General features: G+C 39.2%; 1 long non-coding RNA gene across 1 annotated transcript; it reads left to right on the top strand.

Annotated features, from left to right (window-relative positions):
• The first annotated feature begins 738 nt into the window (after positions 1-738).
• On the top strand, positions 739-12,094 carry LOC114142587 (uncharacterized). The gene is made up of 8 exons (XR_003595062.1): positions 739-813; positions 1,553-1,635; positions 5,613-5,780; positions 6,049-7,282; positions 7,363-7,624; positions 7,720-7,857; positions 9,012-9,075; positions 10,690-12,094. It is a non-coding gene; the product is annotated as an uncharacterized LOC114142587 (long non-coding RNA).
• The last annotated feature ends 8,723 nt before the right edge of the window (positions 12,095-20,817 follow it).

The following is a 20,817-nucleotide window of genomic DNA, read 5'->3' as shown; positions in this document are numbered from 1 at the left end:
CCTTTGCAGTAAGGAGAAACAAGGGAAAGGTCATTGTGGTGGACGGAAGAAGGGCAGTCTTTGCAGTTTTGCCAGTTGAATAAACAAAAAGGGGAACGGTGGCATTGGCTGCTCGGCCAGCAGTGGACAGTGTGTGTGGGCCAGTTCTTTATCGCTCTCTCTTATAGGACAATGAGTCAGATGTACCACAGAACAGTGGGCTTGCATACCAGCCGCAAGGCAATCTCAGAACTACCCTAGACAGTCCTTGTGCTGCCATCAGATGTATTAAGTGCAGTTTAAATAAAATGTCACTACATTCTGTCCACAAGACAACCATGCTGAATTTTGGAAAAAAACAAGGCTGAGAAAGCCAGTTTTTCAGTCAGAAATCTGACTTCAGAAGATGTTCTAATTGATTTTTTCTAATTGCATAAGCATTAGGCTAACTTTCTATATTGTCTATTAATATGCGAACAAAGTGTTTGTTTTTGATATGTGATATGTGGTTAATGTGGGATTCAATGAATAGCAGCAACTCAGTAACACTACTAACATCTGCTCTTTGTTAAGCCTTGTTTTCCTTATTTGCTCCATTTTAAGTTAAATAAGAATGTTTTAGTGGCCCTTATTTTCACTTGGGTGTTCATTAAGCAAAACCCTGTCATAAATTAAAATGCTGGCATGTTGTTTTCCTATACAGATGGCAAATACAATGATTTATTCCAAACCCTCCTCTTTTTTTTGTTCTTTTTTTTACAGGCATCTTTTTTTGGAAACACACCATTTGGTGAAAGTGTGGACGGCTTTTGTTTGCCTGTGCGCTCCATACAGGTGAATAATTCACAGCTTTGCTGACTCCATAGAAATTTAATGAGGCTCTGTCAGAGTGAGGAGTAGCGGAAAGTTTCAGTGGGATCAATAAAACAGATTTCATTCTCAATCTGCTTTATTGATGACTTCTGCTGACCAGGAAATAGATGTCTCAGACCCGTACTCCAGACTTCTTTTTTTTTTTAAAAGTATCAGCCAGTTTTCAGATTTTAGATTCATTCTTTTTCAAGTGAAAACTATCAAAAACAATGTATGGAAAAATGAAGTTTGAAAAGTTCAAGCTTTATATAGACATCTTGGGAAAACTTTCTACTTTATCATGATGCTGTTTTATTCTGAGCTGTTTAAACTGGGCACACCGCTTTACAGATTTAATGAGCAACAAGGGCAAATGTAGAGTTCAGTGCCTTGACCAAGGACAAACGCAGGTCACGCAGTGAACATGTTCACAAAGTACGAACAGCACAAAATCATTAGAAACTTCTTAACTTCTGTAGTGAATTTACAGAAGTCAATTTCACACAACTTTTCCATGCCATTCACAAGACTTGAGAGCCTTATCTTTCACCCAAAGTTGTGCACCAGTTATACTTTTATATTTTGAAAATACTTTTAAAAATTTAAGGCTAATGTAATCATAGAAATACTGCAAATTAAAGATGTTTGACTTGGTTATGCAACACAAGGTTTCCTGTTTCTGGTGCTGTTTTCATGTGGAAATCCTTTGGGTTCATACCAGCCTTCTTCACTCCCGTTGGACTGCAATTAAGCTGGTTGGAGTGATGTGATGCCAGAGGCCTTAGTACGAGCTACTTCACACAGGTCCGCAGAAAAATAACAGAACTTACCTCTCTCAAACTCTCTGTCTTACTCAATCTGCCATCAGACCCTCTGTTTGGTTTCTTTTTTTCTTTCTGTCTCATACTTTCCTCACTTTCTGTCGCTGGTCTTTCATTTGGCTTTCAGTTGTTTTTCCTTCGTCCCTGTCTCACTCTCACTTCTTCTTCTATTTTGTTGACGTTGTTTTCTTAGCTGACTAATTTAAATAAACTGCCAGGGTTTAAATGAATTATTGATCACGGTGCAGGCTTTTAGAGGAAGACTAAGGTCCTATTAATCGTGTTGTGCATTGGATTACAGTTATCTTTTAATTAGTCAACGAAAAGGCTGGACTGAATCCTTACTACACAGCATCCTGCCATAGCTAATTTAGTGAAACGCAAAGTAAACTGAAAATTAAATGAATGTGTTCTTGAACGGGTTTTTACATTTGCAAGATGCAATGTGTAAAAAATAAATAAGCAAACCTTTTCTTTGGTCTACTATTTAATAGTGTTTTTCACATGATAACAATGAACTCACACCTTCGTCTGAATAAGACCTCGGATGGATGTTTATTTTATAGTCTGAACTATAAGAAGAAAAATAATAATGGAAAAAAGACAATTACAACATTATGCTCTTTCATATTCTCCCTACATAAATTTCTGGCATACAAAATGCTTCCTTTGTCAAATACAGCATCATGTTCATGCGTTAGATTTTCCTCTTTCTGAATGTCAGGGTTTGTTTCAGGACATGATGAATATGGCAGCTTTAGTGTCTTAACTACAGATAGCACACAGAGCATTTTAGGCTTCAGAGGATTTCAGGATCACTGCCTAATAAAGATCTTTTACATTTTAATCTGGACAGGTTTTCCAATTTTCCAAAAGGATGTTCGGTCGCATAGTTCAGTTTCCTTAATTTATTCAATGACTACAGATTAATTTCCCTTTGCCATTGATTTTTAGCTCTTGTAGTATATGGACTCTATTGATCCACACTTCTCTGTCCTTTCTTCATCTTCCGCCTTATCTGATGCAAACCTCCTTATGATGGCAGAGGTGGCCATATAAACGAGGACAGACCAAGAGCAGGAAGAGGTATGCATGGCTTGGCAGAACAAGAACAAGCATGTTCAAAGAAAAACAAAAATCCAAGACTATTATGTCATTTTGTTGACACCTAAAGAAATGGTAAATGAAGTCTTTTTATTCAACCCTCCAGCGGTCGTAGCATGATGCTCAGAAGGAGCGCGGCAAATGTCATGGTGGGACAGCGGCGAAGCTGCAGGGTTGTCCCCGTTAGACCGTCAATTTCTGAAGCACCACAAAAACAAAAAACCTCTGGGGTATAAATGCTCAAGGGTTAAAATTAGGTCATATTGCTATGAACATGTAGAAAAGTGAATAAATCTACAGAGCAGTGGCAGACAGCTACTCGCGTAGCTGGGGACACAGTCATCCCCAAAACTATGAGCTTCATTGTAGGCAAAAGTAGAAAAAAACAGACCTACATATCTACAAAACCTTGCACACTAACATGAAAGATGTTTGAGAAATGTAATGCTTACACTTAAAAGTGTCAGTAACGGATGTTACACAGACATATAAATAATTTTAATGGAGTTCAAATAACAGCAGAAGATCCTGTCAAACATGTTTAGCTTAATAAATAATGTTTGCGATCCACGTTTTCATTTTTTTTTATAACTGTTGCAGGTACTTGATTAAATTTCCATTTGGTCGTTTTCTACAACTCAATTTTCAGACTGCGTTGAATGTGAAGTTCTAGTTCAACCTGAAATAAGATACAGACGCCTCTGTTTATTACGGCAGAAGCTACAAATATCCTGTATTCAACAGGGTAACATTCTCATCAAGCCAGCCATGCTTTAGCTGATATTGAGATTAGTTTCTGTGCATGTAGGCGGCATTTGTGTGTGTGTGTGTGTGTGTGTGTGACAGACTCAGACCCCATACAGTCAAATAGAAGCTCTCACCTAATGGGAAACTTATCTCTCTTGAACACACGCCGACCGTAACTGACCTTCACCACCTGCTAATTGGCATAGGCAGGTTTTAGCTTTTACAAGACTGCTGTCAAGTGTGTGCATGCCCAAATGCGCATGTGTGTCTTAGATTTCAAGAGGAGAAGTTGAGGAAACGTCTGCCCTTGCGTCCTTTTCCAATTACCTCATTTAACCCTTTTGGGACCTTTTTCCCCGCCTCCTCCGCCCAAGAGCACCACTTACGGTGAAGTATCATATTCCTCTTGTTAGCCTGTCACTCCTACCAGTTATAAACACTCCAGTTTCCTCTGTTTCCATTCTTTCAACAGTTTTCTTGGGCGTTTTGAGGGCACTTGTATGACAGAGTTCGGTTTAAGTTGTAAGAAGGAATCATTGTTGAAATAGAAATTAAAAGGATCGTAACACAAGTAAAGCAATATATTCCAATCAGTTGAGATCCTGTGGGTTTTTTTGGAAGCTGTCTCCAGTTCTCTAAAACTTTTTCAGGATTCTAACATATTAGTTCAATACAACAGTTTAATGTGAATCTACCACAGCTTTTCCAAGAGGGGTGAGACTTTAGATAAGGAATGGACAGAGTAATCACCGCATAGAAAGAGTTGGTTGGTTGGTTGGTTGGTTGGTTGGGCAATTAGATTAATGGATATATTTTTAGAAATGAGCGCAGAGAATAAAATCTGTAAGTTTCAATATATTTTCATGCTTTTTCAAACCTGGAAAAATCCTTAATGAAATTCCGCACTTTACTAGACACTGTAGGAATCCTATGCAAAGTCACCAATATTAGAGCTTCTTTCTAAGAGCAACAGCAAATGTTGATGTCTGCTGCTGTTATAGAATACAGGATGAGTGAAGTAAACACCCTCTTCTTCCCTGTGGCTTCAGAAAAAAGCTTAAAAAATCTGTTTGTACTCAACTTCCTTTATAAAGAATACCAAAATAAAAAAAAGATTTCCTGACCTTCAGGATGTTGTCTTTGCATCGTTGCGTGTTAAAGCAAGCTGTCAGTAAAATCCTTGAATAGCCTAATTTATCTCATGCCACTAATGTCTGTCAAGTGCGGTTCTTTGCATTAGAACAAACCCGTCACATTTAACATTTCCAGCGGTAAGAACATTAATCATTGTGGTGGAGTGGCCTTAGATCTGATTGCTTTAACTGCTTCCCCTTCAGAAAGAAAAGAAGCAACGATCAAAGTCGGCGCAACCGAGCTTGCCACATCATGTCTCCCCATAATAGGAGAAAGACAACATTACACATCGCTTCCTCGTTCTCTGAATTATTCAGTCGCACCTCAGGCTATTGTCTATTGATGTTTCTGGATTTATCCAATCTACGACTGAAAATCCTGACACTAGCTGCGACTAACACACCCGCCCATACCAGCACTCCTAATCATCACTATTTTATCGTGTGGATGTGTCGGTTTTAATATTCATAGTGAGGAAAGCGCTACAAAGTTGGCTGTGCGGTGATTTCATTTGATATTCTTCCCCAGATGTTGTAAAACATCACTGAGCGATTAGCATACTCCAGTTGGAAGTAATGTAATAATAATTTCATGAGGCCACACCCGCTAATGCAGGAGCATTTTGGGTATTATGGGGCGTTAGGCGAAATACTGTGGCTACTGGCTAAATATATGTTCCATTTACTTTTGCAAACAGCAGCTGATTGAAAGTCTTAAAAGCTTTAGTGATTTAAATTATCCACACAATTCTGATTATCCCCCCCTGAAAAAAAACTCCACTTCTCCAGTTTTAGGCACTATTTTATTTTCAGTGTAACACTTAATGGAATGAAAGTAGTTTGACTAAGTCGTTAATTGTGTTTCCAGACCACTTGGTTTCCAACCTCAAATTTGTTGCTTAATGTTCACCAAGAGCCCAACGCTTGTTATTTAGTACAAACAGAATAGTAGTTTAATTTTTGTCCTTGGCAACAGCTTACTGAACTCAACCCACTGAGCTGCTCACACACTGGAAGAGGACTGCGCACATGAAAGCAGAGACTGAACCTAAACATTTCAACATGGGAGCTCGCCCTTCTGCCGTCATGTTTTCTACCTAGCTGGACTTTGCTTCAGCGAGTAAGAGCAGCTGTCTCTCAGCAGGTGCGAAGCCCACACACACACACACACACACACCACGGACAGGAAATAACAGCTTCACCTGGGCCAGCACTCACCTGTGCTGCATCCTGACTCTGTGTCCGCTTCCCTGTGGGAGGGAGAAAGTCTCCAAACCTCAAACCACACAACCTCTTTTTTCTTTTTCTTTTGCCTTCTCTCCCTGATGTTTTGCTCTTTACCTCAGTTTTTGATTAACTAAATATTTTTATTTATTTGCTCTACAGTTATTCAACAGGTTTCCTGTCTGCAGGGTCAGCAGACAGTGTGAAACACAGCACAATGGTTTAGGCTCACATCGATGAAGCTCTGAGTCTGTGCCTCTCGGTTTGAGCTCAAGGAAATGCCAGCTGGATGCTGCCTGGATTTTGAATAAACAATCGGCCGCTTGTCCTGTTGACCTCATGTTCTAAAGCACAGACAGAAAACAACGCTGGCAAGAAGAAACATTGTACTGTTGCAGAGAAACTAAATGCAGATTATTCAAAGTTTTATGAATACGTGTTACTTAATTTGCATCCCACGTCTCGAGGTCTCGATGCATCGAGTTCCTGAGTTTTTTGTTTGTTTTTTCTTAGCTTTTTTTTTTTTTTGTGAACAAGCACATAAACAGTCATCTCTAATAAAGTGGCTACTGAGTGTATATATCATACTTTCAAAACCAGGACAGAGGCTTTCAGTCTAAAAAAACGATTTTAACAAATCCCCCAATGTTCCAGATGAGAGTGAATGAACTAAATGTCCAGCTGACATTGTCTTAGCCAGGCTTCATTGACTATCTAATGTAATTCTGTTCTCAAATTGCCATAAATACAATAACTGCCTGCCTAAGCTATTTTAAGCATGTGGGGGGAAAAGCATGTAAAATCAAAGTATCTACCTCCTGTAGTGATTTAGAAGCTTGTCTAGCTCACGTCACTCACTTGCTGTCGTTGAATATTTTGGTGCACAATTCTGATGCATCGCATCACTACAACTGCGAAGGTTTATTTGCACACTCACTGAGGAATTGGAAAGCTGCCACATCTACTATTTGTTCTGGTAATTAGTCGCACCTAAAGCAACAATGGCCTTGATCTGCATGATGTCTTCAGCGAGGAGAGTGTAAACATTAAAAACAGACATTTGTTTTCCTTAAATGATAAAAAAAAATTTCACTTTTTTCTAGATGCAACCAATAATCTTACTGTCAACTAAGGAGACACAAAATGCATATATTTATAGAGATTAAACTACAGTTATGCAGCCAATAAAACAATGTTTTATTTATAATGCACAATCTCCACTGTTTGTTTAACAGACTGAGCTACAGTTCGACCCTTAAGGCTGCAGATGATGAGCTCTAACAGTCTGTCAGCGACCTTTCTTAGCTTTCTTCCTGATCAAAGTCTTCACTCAGCATCACCCGCAGGTCCCAACCCTCAGTCCTTCACACTCAATGCGCTGAAGGACAAAGGCTGGAGGAGGACGTACAGAGGAAGGAGAAAGTGAGGCTGAAAAAAAGAAGAGAACAGGGATAGATGGGCCTGGGAGGTCACGTTTGATGAGAACTCTGGATCTCCTGCAGATGCACAATGAGAAAGGTCGGCTCAGCTCATCCGATACAGAAACGCGAAGGAGGCGGGTAGAGGACAAAAGACTGGGTGGAAACGATCTGAAGACTCATGAAGAGGAGGAGGAAGAAGAAGGGGAGGAGGAGGGAGGCTGAGACTGAAGGGGAACCTCATCGGACAGGCGAAGCAGCTTCAATTAAGATTGGTCAACAGATAAAAAGCTTCACATGTTTGTGTGGGAGAGTGTGACGACCTCAATCATTGTGGATGTTTAAAGTGAGCAGTGAATGTGTCCTCTGTGTTATTGTGAGTCCACACATATGCATCAGCTTTTGTGTAACCATTCAAATGTTTTTGTGTCCGTATTTTAGAGCCCAGACGAACGTCAGCATGCATGTGTTACAATTACTGTGCATAACCTGAGAGCATCCGTACCGAAGTAAGGAAAGTGCATGAAGAGTTTGAGCTTTTTATTTTGTTAGCCATTTTTGCTTCCAGTCACTGTTTAGGTAAGTTAATACTAAAGAATTTCAACAAAAAAAAAAGTGTCAATATGTTGTAGCATAGAAATAAGTCCAACATTTTTTCATCCTCCTGGAAGGTTTAGATTTTTGTCACAAGAAATATCATATCGGCCAAAATAAAAGACCATTTACAAGCAGGAGCTTATTTGAAAACACAAATCAAATTTCCTGTTTTTGTTGATGCTTTAACACAAAATTGTTGGTTAAAATTATTCATTCTTAAAAACATAGAGAAAAGGTTCGGAGTAACAGCAATCAAACGCTTCATACCGTGACTTGCACCCGTTCTCAAACGAACATTGCATACACAATCTCCACAACTTCCTGTACAACCACAGATAGAGTTTTTATTATTCGAGCATACACATGCTGCAAATGAATTTTGACTTTTACCTGCGTTCAGATCAACTTGGACCCAAAAAGTAATCTTTTTTGGTTGTTAGAAAAACCTTGAATCTTAGCCAAGGACAGGGTAGCAGAATATCCTCACCCTCACTGTGACTCAGCTTTTGTGACTCTCCGATGTCCGTCTATTGTTGTCTCTGTCCTTGTCTGTCTTTGTCTGATGTTCTTTTGTCTTGTATGGTGCTAAGTATAACCACAGTTTCAAGATCAGAAAGGTAAACAATCAGAGTCAGGTACATGATGAAAACAGTCTTATTGACTTTGAGGTGGGGCTTCATGTGTTTCTGATATTGCTATAAAGACAATCGGGATGAAATGATTTTGCATCTCATATAATCCCAGTGAGACGACTTGCATTTGTATAATGTGAATGCTGATTTCCAAATGGTGATTTAGGGCTTTATCTAATCTATTTATTTAAGCCTTAATAATAGTTTGCATTTTACATAATTAAAGGAGAATCTTTAAGCAGTTTGTGTCCATCTGTTGGGATGTAATTTCAAACTACCCGTCCCCCGGTACCTATTGTGCCTGAAATATGCCGAGCACGACATGCCCTACAGCGAATTCTCGAGATCAGCCAGCTTGGAAAGTTGGCAGGAGTATCAGGCAATGAACAAAATCCTCCCTGTGACATCCACCTGCTAAGCTTTTCTGTTCGATTTTGACCCCACGGTTTGTGAGCTCTTCCTTAATTGAAGGTACGCTGTGTTGATCTTTCTTTGTCTTGACAGTTCCAGATGTTGCTTTACCATCTAAGAAGACTCCAGGGAGCAGTTTGGAGTTCCAGACAGACAGGTATGTGATGACCTTAAGCCTCATGAAGAGGAAAGTACGGTATATGAGAGCCAATAAAACTAAGCCTGCTGTCAAAGCATGTAGCATAAGCATGACAGGACTGGGATTCATTTACATGAAAAAGTGACAACTTTTCTCTTTATTTTATCGGATGCATCTCTATAAAATGAAAACACATTAAAACCAAAATAATTTACTTATCGGCCTACAAACACACATAAATTTGAGTGACAATTCATCTTTTTTTTCATAGGGTCTCAAATTATGTTGGCTTTGCAGCTTATCATTTCAAGCTGCAACACCATCTCCTTTAGGATTTTTTCACAAGGTTTATGGAAAGCATTGACAATTCTTCCAAATAAGCATTTGTGAGGTCAAACACTGATGTTGGACGGAAAACCTGCCTCCTCTTTGATTCATCTGAAAAGTGCACCATCATTTTGAGTTTGGGTGTCTCTACAGGCCAGATAAATTCTTCACTCTTATACATACACATTTTACATTATGGACCTTGCTTTATGTTCTGGTGCACTGTCATTTATGGAAAGAAACAGGGATTCAGGAATTGAGGGATTTAGGAAGACAGATTTTTATATATAATAATGAGAATATGCCAATGAATTGATTTTTGCCCTGGCAAAGCAGAAAACGGAACATAGAATATAACAATAAATAAGGAGTCATAATTTTAAGATTTGCAATACTTTTTAAGACTCTATGGTAAACTGCATTAACAGCATTTTGGCACTGGGATGGAGGCATTCATATACTGTAAATTAATTCCATAATCTAGCAATTACAAAAATAGTTTCTCAGCTGACTTTGCATTAAATTAAAATCCTTTATATTAAGGAACTAAGGCACTATGCCCAACACCTGACAGCCCCACTCCATAATCCCCTCTGAACTAAACTTTAGAGCTGACATAATGGACTCATGTAAGTACCATTCTCCTGATACCTGCCAAACTCAGATGCCTTCATTGCAATGCAAGACAGAGTGGGATGATTTGAAACTCTAGAGAATATGTTTCTACTCTTCTAGAGTCCAGTGGTGATGCGTTGAGGCTTTGCATTGAGGCTTGGATGCATCAGAAATCCATTTGATAAAGCTGTCTGCACTATTGAAGAGCTAATCTGAATTCTTTAACACATGAAGCTTGAAGGTCTGAAATTAGACTCTCTGGAAAGTTGGTGGCCTCTATGCACCTCAACACCCTTTGACTTCACTAACGAGAACATTTCCAACTGGACTTCATGTGCAGGTGGTATCCTGTCACACGCTGGAAATGCCTAAGCTCCCGAGAGCGACCCATTCTACCACAACTGTTCATAGAAGCAGTCTGCATATCGGTGCTGGATTTTACAAACCTGTAGCCGTGAAAGTGAATTAAATGATTTGGATGGGTAAGCAAATATCGTCGGTAAAATAGTGTATTATCCTTCTTTTACTGCTGTCACCTCGGAACAAGTCGTATTAAGTTAATAATTGAGTGTTACATTTTCTCTCTTTGTGACAGCTCTCAGATCATTTCAAGTTTCTCCCTCTGTAACTTTAATTCCCCCTTTCTTCTGCTTCATTCCACACTATCCTCTGTCCTCTATGTCTCAGCAGCTCTCAGAGGTTATATTCTCCATTCTTCAAGGCTCACTGCTCACAGCGAGGGATCTGTTCTCACCGCCCACCAGTCTGGGACCTTGAAGACCTGTAACGATGGGCTGCTAGCATGGCTTTATCCTCTTAGACTGAGTGAAAGCGGATAGGATACGAGACACAAATCTGCCTTAAGAATTTCATTGGAGATTTTCAATGTTTTTCCTTGTGTGGATAAATAAAAGATGTAATTCCTTTCTGACCTGTGGTGGGCCACAACTAAACAGCTTGTGTGTTTTAATGTTTCCATTAAAGTCTCTGCTGTGTGGTTTTTACTATGAAATAATTATCAGTGTTAAATATAAATAAATTGCATTTAAAACAAGCTAACCATTCTGTGGTGGAAACGGCACAGCAAGCAAATACAACAATTTTACCTGCTTTAAATTCAGATGTTGCCGCAGAGTAGCTACACAGTCCGGGTTAACAGAATTAGCATTGCATCCTTAACAGACTAGTGGTGTGCCAGCAGCCAAGTGCAACTGTTGCAGAGCAGAGCAGCAGTAAATGTAAATGCTGTTACCCTGCAGAGTCCCAGAGCCCTGTGTTCCTAGCAGGCTTTAGGGGAGGACGGAGCTGTCTGAAACAAGGCTTAACCGTTAGTTCTGCTGGTGTCCCATTGCTATTCTCGCTCTTTACAAGTATCTTTCTAGCAGGAGCACCTTTCGGTCATTCTTTGCACCCTTTCCCACTGGTGGGATTTCTATCTGTGAAGACTGAGTAGCTTTTGTTAGAAAAATACTTACAAAACCTCACGTATGTTAGTAACTCTGTGGCACTTTTTGATATTTTTATTACTAAATTATTAAACAGAACAGATTCTTTTGTGCTTACAGTATTTTAGCATAACTTCCTGTTATGATCCTGGTTTGATTATGTTTTTCCCTGTGCTACTGTCAGTGTTTCATTCTTCTCAAATTCAGAGCTCAATGGTCTGTGATGAAACATGTTTACTGATAAACACTACGCAGTACTGTGAGCCACGAATTTAATCAGAAATGAACCGATTAAAGGGCCACACCATAGTCCCCAGAAGAGTCAGGAGTTCTAATAAATAGCTTATACGTAACACTTTAATTTTGCGTTAAGTGTTACAATGATGTTGGATATCGAAATCAGGACTGCTCAGAGACTTTCTGGTTGAATTTCAACTTGTGGTCACATTTTTTTTTTAGTTCTGAAAGGAAACTCACAAGATCCTCATAGAACATGACTTAACATGTAATGTTGTGTCACTAAAACGGCTTTATCTGGCACTTATTTATGTCCTTACGACAGACAAAATAAAACGTTTCTATAATTTTTTGGAAATGTTTTCTTCTCTTTGGCCTGAAGAGACTTTGTAAGCACTCCTCAAGGTTGGAATATCACCTGTGTGACATCTGATATTGAAATGATGGTCCAGGATCTTTTATATTTATTTATTGTTGAGGGAAAGGGCTGTTTATGTTTATGGTTTTTATGAAAACCATCATTTGCAACACCAACCATATATCTATTGAACATAACACAACATCAACACGAGCAAATCAGTAGAAACATGTGAGTAAACCCAAAAACCACTGTTTTCCATCATTTACAGTACCAGGACAGTAAAGTCCACCTCTGCAGTTCTGCCATTTACCCATAAGTCTTTGTGAGTTCATCCGCCTTTTCAGCTTCACTGCACTTAAACTGAGATCTATGTCTTGGTCTCAAACAGAATGGCATTTGCAAATGTGTGTGCAAGGCTTTTTTAGCTGGAAAAACAAATGACCCCTATTTTTATTTTATTCCCGGATTAAATAGCAGACAAAGAAATGGAAAAAGCAGTAAAAAAAGGTAAAAGCAAAATATTGATGGAAGATGTCTAAGGACTTCCTGGAAACAATCATGAAACCAACCACAGTATGTGTTTACACAGTACTTAGCATGTGTCTTACAGGGGTACTTAATAATAAGGTGACAAGATGAAAGTTAAGCCTTAAAGTATGTATTTTAAACGGGGATTTTCTGAGATTCGATATCTGACCCTTTTTGAGATTGTATAACATTTTTTAAGCAGTATGTGAGACTGTTTTCTGACTTTCGTCCCCCGTCCTGTGACCTTCTCGTTGCAGCTGTGTTTGAAGCCTGTGTACAAATTAAAATTTGTGTGATTGGTTAGAGTTGGAAGTGATTGTGTTTCCTCACTGATTGTGTTTCAGTTCATTGTATTTTTCCAGAATCGTTGCTTGTCCATTCGCACAGCTGTGTTACAGTTTTAAATTCTCATGGAGGCATTTCCGAGATCTCTGAAGGCCAGGAAACGCAAGCTTTGAATGGAGAAAGGGACCAAAATATTGTTAAGAATAATATAAATAAAATAAAACCTTTAATGGATGGGGTTTCAGTCGCAGCTCTGCTCAGCCTCAATGCCCGATCAACCTTCAATCCACAGGGCTCTTTCATCTCGCAGAGCAGCCCTGTCTCACCTCAGGGTCGGCTCTCACCTCCATCACTCAGCCTTGTTAGCCATTCACACCTGGCCTGTGAAATCACACTCTCTTCACAGGGGCTCTTCAACATGCCACACTCTTCCTCTCTCTTTCCTGGCCTCCCCCAGTCCCTCTGAGTTCTGACTGACTAAACTATGTATCCATCTCTCCATCGCCTGTAGCAAACAGATGGGGCACTGCCACTCTCTGCCCGTCGTCATTGTCGCTCTCCATCTAACCTTGTCGCTTCTTCTATGGTATGAATCCCTCACTCTCAGCTTGCTCACTCACAACATCTAAATGATGTTACTGCACTGGTTCAGTCCCAGTTTTACTGCCAACAGCAGCTTCTTTGATTTGCCTGTATAGCATTTTAGTGCATTCCTGCAGAGATGTATACCAGAGCCAACTTTATTCTTTAAAAAAAAAAAAAAATTAATATATTGCATTTTCTGTTAATTCAGTGTGTCAATGAAACTGCAAACACAAACTAACTCTTAGTTTGTTTATCTGCAAAGTTAAATGAGGCAACAGAGAAAACTGTTTATTCAAAATAAATTTGCATATTCTTCTGTCAAAGCATGACCAAAAAATAGCTTCACACTTAAATAAAGACAGAATTTTCTATATGAAGCCCTATCTAAAATATTCATTATAGACTAAGAAGGCTAAAATTGCTGGAGTTAGTAATTGTTGTGTTAATAAATGTATTAAAAACAAATAAAAATGCTGCAACTTGGATTAAAAGTACAAGAATATCTAGTACGTTTATTAGCTAATAGTTTATAAATAGTCTTAAAAAGTGCTTTAAGCCACCAAAGGTTTTGTCATGTATTTTGGGTAAAAATGACGGGTCTTTGTTTGAAACTAAAAATAAAAAGCGTTCTTTCCACAGCTTGACTTGTACTGCTGTCTGCCCTGTATTTTCTTTCATTTCATTGGTTGATGTAAACCAAATGGCCAATCATATGTGTGAGGGCGGGACCTAAGTGAGGCAGGTGAAAGGTCATCTTAGCCTGCCTAAGATTCTGCTGCCAAGCGGTGCTAAAAAGAGACTGAAGAGCTAAGCTAAGCTAAGCGGAAACGGTCATGAAATATCTGTGGACGCAGAGTCTATATTCTTGGTTTGGACTGTTTAAGATGAGTGAGTTCCGGCTGTAAATGATTTAAAACGCTGCAAGTGCATGAATGTGGTGCTAATCTCGAGTTAGCATTTAGCATTTTTGCTCGAGCCATTGCTAACTGTATGTAGAGTACAGTTTACCATTAGCCAGATACATCAAGCTAAACAGAGACTTCTACGGACTAAGAGGATTTCTCTGGACTCTTCTTCCGTTTATTGAAAGGTCGTGTTTTGCCAGTGATGTGAGGCAAACTCCAAATCATGTGTTGAGTGCTACAGGCGTGAGGACAAGGCCTCATCCATCCCTCACACTTTCTGCTAACTCAAAGGATTTGTGAGTAAACTCAAGCATGTGCATTTCTTTTCTGCTTGGTTTCAAGTGAGCGACCAATTGTGTTTTTGGGTCACGAACACAAGCCATGTATCAGACCTGCAATGAGTTTTCTTATTTCAGTAAAAGAGATCTTGTTATTTAAATGGTCAACTTCTGAACTGACTTTAAAGGGGAACCATTTTGTAGGACTGTGATATTCAACATTTTTTTTTTTTGTTGGGACTGATACTCCTTGATATTCCACCTGTGTTGGAACAAATCTAAACTCTCATTTGTTTTTATTTTATGTCCTAATAATACATTTTATTTACTAAAGTCTACTTTTGATGTTAAACTTTTTTGGGGTTGCGTCTTAAATTTATTGCTACAGATATACACAAGGTTTAAAAGCTGACATTTTTTATTCTTAGTGAGTTCAAAATAAAGTAGCTCTTATTTTTTCTGCTTATTGGAGACACCACTTACTTTAAAAATCATAAATAAGTGTAAAAGGTTAAAACCTATTAGTATTTGTTCCCCCTTTACCACTAATTGCTTATTAGTGAGACGTTAGTGTTCCCCGGGTCTTGCCATCACTTTGACCAAGGGTTATTATATACTTGCATTGGGTGCTACGTATATATTATTATTGTTGTAATAAACATTCTAGTCTTGTTCCTAGTATTGTTGTGGTCGGTCATAATTTATTTTGCCTGGTATGGAAAAGCATAATCTTTATAAATATAGACTGAACAGTAGTGGTATTCCAATATAGACTAATAATAGCACAGCATTTATAATATTTTGTTCTAGTTAATTTTTTATTTTCTCTACATTTTTATTTTAATTCTTCTTCAAGAACTAAATAAGCTATATGACGACTTGTGCTCGTGGTTAAATAACTGTTTACAAAATTTCTTTGAATTTTGAAGGGTGGGGATCATTTGATTCATGTCGCACAATCCATGCATGTCAACCGCGGGATTTTTTACACACAATTTGAAAACCAATATATATTCATTTTATCTATAATATACCCCTGGTCAACTCTACCATAATGGAATTTGGTCCTGCAATAAGAGGCCATGACTTCTCTTGTTTCGTCAGTCGACTCACTAAAATGGAGATCAGAACCACAATGGAAGCAGGGTACAACATAAGACATTCAGAACGTACAATAAAAGTAGATTAATAGAGAGAGATGTAACCATCTTGTAATTATTTCAGTAATCCAGTAATTAACTGCCAAGAGAAAAACATAATAATGGTTTAGTACATGGGTACAAACTGATTTGTTTACAGGTATAATTTTGGAGTGGGTTGGGATGAAATGGGAAGATGTGGATAGGAATTGGAAAATGCACAAAGAACCGTTCACAACATATCAGCTTCTAAGAATGGGCAAAATGGTTCAGTCCAAAATAACTCAGTCAAAAATTTGCACGTTGCTTTTAGAAATCTGGTAAACCGTATAAAAAAAAAACTGCATTCTGTGCCAACTTTATAGGCATGTCTGCTTTCCAAAACGAGGCATAAATAATCTTGCTAAATGGCTGGCTGCCTCACAACAGTTGGATGGGATAACTCACATTTGTGAATCTGTTTAAGTGTGACTAATTACTGTGATGCTGATGATTTGGTTTTAAACTGTTCCAAAGCTCAACCAAACCAGCAGTTGTGGCATTTAGGAACACACAATATGGAGATAGACTGCTCGCTTATTCATTTTAAGCCAACAAGTTATTGCCTGGAGAAATTTTGGTACCAAGATCTGAAGAGAGATTTTTTTTTTTTTTGGTTGGGGAGTAAGGGGGAAGATGGGGGAGGCAGAATCTAATCAGCCTCCTACACACTTCACACTGCAGTCAAGCCAGCGCAGCTTCGAGACTGATGGTGTAGCCGTGCAGTGCAGTGCAGCGCTGGGCCGTGTTGTGTTGTGCTGCGTGATGCTGTGAGGGATAATGATCCGTGGCTGTGTAAGCCATTAGTGAGTAAGTAGTTATGTTGGAAACCCCGTATCCCTGGTGCCTGCTGTCACTTTGATAAATACGCAACACCTAGGTGCCCTCGCAGAAAACAGCTCGAAGCTTCTATATAGTTTAAGTTCCTCAAAATGTACAAATGCTCCTAAATATTTTGCTTGTTTGGTGCTTAAAATGAATCTTTGCTGGTATCTCTTGTGATAACGTTTCAGCAGGTTTATGCCAATCAGCTCGAAAGATTGCATTGTGCTGGGGTTTCAGTTGGCGTTGCTGGGTCCTGCAAGACTGAACTACAAACCACGTGACCCGACATCAGTAGCTCAGGCACACATTTCTGCGAACAGAAAGACAAGCCTGCATGTGCATGTTTCCCAGTGAGTCCTCTTCAAAAGCTGATTTGTTTGGGTCACTTCAGCAAACCCACATTCGAAGAAGACTTCCTGCTAAGCCGTCACTTTCAAGCCTGCTTATTTTCACCTCATTTCACACCAGTATGAGATGAACTCTTATAAAAATAAGCCCAATTCACGGTCGACTGGGCAAAACTGGTTTTTGTTTTAAAGAATACATTAGTAGATTCAAATCGTGAATTCCCTTTATTGTGATACAAGTAGCGAACCCTTACTACCATATGGCCTGCCCTCATTCACTGTGTTTGTGGGTGTTTGCTACAAAGTATATGAATACGTTTATTCATGGTGAGTGTTTGTTTTTCGGCAGGGAAGCTCTGTCCCACATTCAGATTAACGGCCCTGATTCAGACATGGAAAGGAGATGTGGCAGCTTTTTGTCGACATGAAAGGGTGGAGGGAAAGAGGCTTTTTCATGGTTTTGAGTCCACTTTGAATCGGACTACAAATTCTGCCCAACTCTTTTGCAAGCGGATCTGATCCAAGTGCCATTGTACTGTGAGGTTCCTTAGAACAAACTCCCTTTCTCATTACTTTTTTATAATTATCTAAATCTTTGTTATCTAATTTTTTCCCCTATGGCTGAAAAATGTAAATAATTTAACAGGATTGTCAAATTAATGACAAGTAAATTTGCCTTCCTTTGATTTTCTCATTCAAGGGAAATTTATGGGTGAGTAAATGTGAAGAAATCGTCCTTCCTAAAGTCAATGAATATGGAGTGAAATGTGTTGTGCAAATTCAGTTGTGGGAATTTTGTTGGGCTTGCTTTATTTTGGATGTCCACACACAAAACAGAAGACAGTTTCACAATAAAGTCCCTGAAAGAAAAATCTGGAACCTTTTCCAATTGTGCTAGTAGGTTAATCTCCCCCCCAGTCCTAAACTGGTTTCTATGCAAAGCTCACACTGGAAACGCTGGTCTGGCAACGAGCTTTACTGGCTTGCTGAGCCTCTCTCAGTTAAGACTGTCACTACTGTGGCCAAGTAACTGTTCTGACAGAGAGGAGATACCAGCTCCGCTTTCAGGATTGAGCCAAGACCACAGTTTTGTCTCCATGTGACAGTGAGCGGAAAAGACAGACCTCTTATTAATACTAATCTCCGGATTAGGAAAAGCAGCTTTAGGCCTTGAAGTCATTCTCTCCAATCAGCATCATTGTCTACAACAAATATGATCTGCAACTTCTCGTTCAATCTGCATCGGTGCAAACAGATACGGAGCTGTTGCAAAATCAGAGCGGTGATTGGGCCAGAAAAGTTGGCTTGGGGCTGGATTTTCTTCAACAGCAATACATGAACAAAAAGAGGCCACAAGGGAGGGGAGCACCATTTTTTCCCCCCCCTCCTTCTTCAACTAAGTTTGTATGATCACAGATCTTTTGTGTTCAGTTAATCTCATAATCTATCAAATGACCTTCACTAATCAAGTGCTAAAGTGGACTTTCAAGGAATGGCATTGGCATTTCAGTATGCTTGCCAAATCACTAAAAGCTTTGTAATGAACTTCAACGTCGCTTTTGGAAGGCCAACTTTTCATGCTAGATCTCAGTCATTTATATTTTATGTTTTATACATTTCTCCCCCGTTGATCACTGGAGTCATAAAAGATGTGAATAATACAAGATCTCAGAAATTTTCTGGCCAATATATCTGATTGCCTGCAGTGATAGTACATTCCTTAATATTCCAGGACACAAGCTGGCGTGTTGGGGTGTGCGTGTGTGTGTGTGTAGGCACTGTAAGCAAGAGAATGAGAGAAGAGGAAAGGGCTTGAGAGATGGAGGGTGGTTTTTCCTGGAGGCTTAGTGCTTTCTGGATTCCTAGAAATAGAATTTTGATCTTTTGAGTGTGATTAAACTTCACTTTGTTTGCATATGATGGAAGAGAAATTTTAGCAATCCAAAGAGGCAAAGGTGCAGAAATCGTGTGGTAGTAGGTGTTTATGTGCTTCTGTGTATGCGTAGGCCCCCCTATGTCTTTCTTTGTATGTACTGTATGTGTGAGTGCAGTATGTGTGTTCACCTCAGCCAGATTCCCTGGGGTTTACAGATGGTAACCCAACATGCCAGCTATACACAAACAGACAGACACACACCGTAACACCAACACACACACACCTCCAGAGCCAACCTGGAGTCAGGGCCTTGTATCCTGGAGGTGATCCATGCCAGATTACGGCTCTTTTGCACAGCATGACACTTCAAGATGTCCCACTCCCTCTCTGATCTCAATCTGGATAATGCCTTCCTTCCCTTACAGCTTTAGAGAAAACGCCAATTTATAAGCTAGACTGCATACTTCTGATGAGGATAAGTTTTTAGAAAATTACGCTCCATATCAATTAATATTTTGCTTTCATATGTGAAATCTTGAACATCATAGTCACTCTAAAAATGCAGTTTTTCCATAAAATACATCATAATTGCTGTCTACATTGTCCTCTAAAAGTCAATGCCCACTAGTGGTCACAGTGTCAGTGAGAGGCCAAGGAGGAGCAACAGTGACTTTATACAGGGGAACTAAGAGCATGTACAACTACAGGAGGTCACACTAAATCTACTGAATGTTTGGCCACCCTGGCTTTATTTAAGGTCTCACGTTTTCCTAAGAATTGGTCCTAACCTCTGTCTGTCCTCAGCAAACATGTTTTTCTTTCATCCAGCACAGGTTCTGTTCTTCCTTCTTTGTTCCTCTTGCCCCATCTTTCATTTCTTGTAAATTTCCTTCGGTTCTCCGTTCCTTATGTTTCTTTCTTTTTATTCCCTCTACCCTAATTTATTTCCCTGGCTGTGTCTTTTTTCCTTTCTATATTTATTTCTTATTTCCTGCCTTACTTGTGTCCTACAGCTATTGTTTATGTGATTGATCCCCTTTCTTCCTTTCCTTGTCTTTCCTTGTCTTCCTTCCTTGTGGCCTTCATTCCTTCTTATTGCCCAAAACGTTGTCAATATTTTGGGAGGTAAAACCTTTACCAGTCTTCAATAACCTTACAGTATATTGTATGGTTTTATTGTGGCATAAAGGGCAACCAACATGGCAGTGAAAGATAGGTTTTTTATTTGTTTGACGAAGTATTATATTTTTTAATCAACCGACAGCAGTGGTGTCTGGTCATCAGCTGATGCTTCAAGACACACTGTAAAGGTTTCCTTTTAAAAATCTGTTTATTTAGATGCACGTCACCTAAAGGTGCCAATCAAAACTTGCAAACTGACAAGTTATATTGGGGTAATATATCTTGTCTGATGTGTGCTCCTCTTTAATGTGGTCTTTTAAAAAGTCAGGCTGATGTCTTTGGCCAAAAAAAATCCTCTGCTTAAGGTACTCTCTTTCATTTCTCCAAACAAGATCTAACCTTTTTAGCACCAATTCATTTCTCTCTACCACAGACATATTGTGAAAAGAAACGTTTTATAATGTTATCTGATCTTCTACACCATTATAAAGATGTTTTCACATACAAACTGCTTTAAACATTGGTTGAAGATTGTTCCAAGACAGTCTTCGCTTTTTTTCTTAATGTCAGTCAGTTTTATTTACATTAGATTCTATAATAACAAGCACTGCACCACAGTGCTGTACAGTCGACCCCGACCTATTCAATGTGCGGTATTCATGGATTCACCTGTTTGCAGATTTTTCGGTGGAACATAACTCTATTTATAGAAAATTTGCCCATTCACCCCAGGGTACATAGTGCTCCACAACAATTCAGCAATGTAGACCCTCCTGGCAAGACATGATGAATGAAACGGCTCGACAGTGGTGGAAGGACTTTGTCCAATGTAAGCCAGAATTTGTC

The sequence above is a fragment of the Xiphophorus couchianus genome, chromosome 4 (assembly GCF_001444195.1).
Source record: "Xiphophorus couchianus chromosome 4, X_couchianus-1.0, whole genome shotgun sequence".
Lineage (NCBI taxonomy): Eukaryota > Metazoa > Chordata > Actinopteri > Cyprinodontiformes > Poeciliidae > Xiphophorus > Xiphophorus couchianus.
This window is presented reverse-complemented; position numbering and strand designations above follow the sequence as displayed.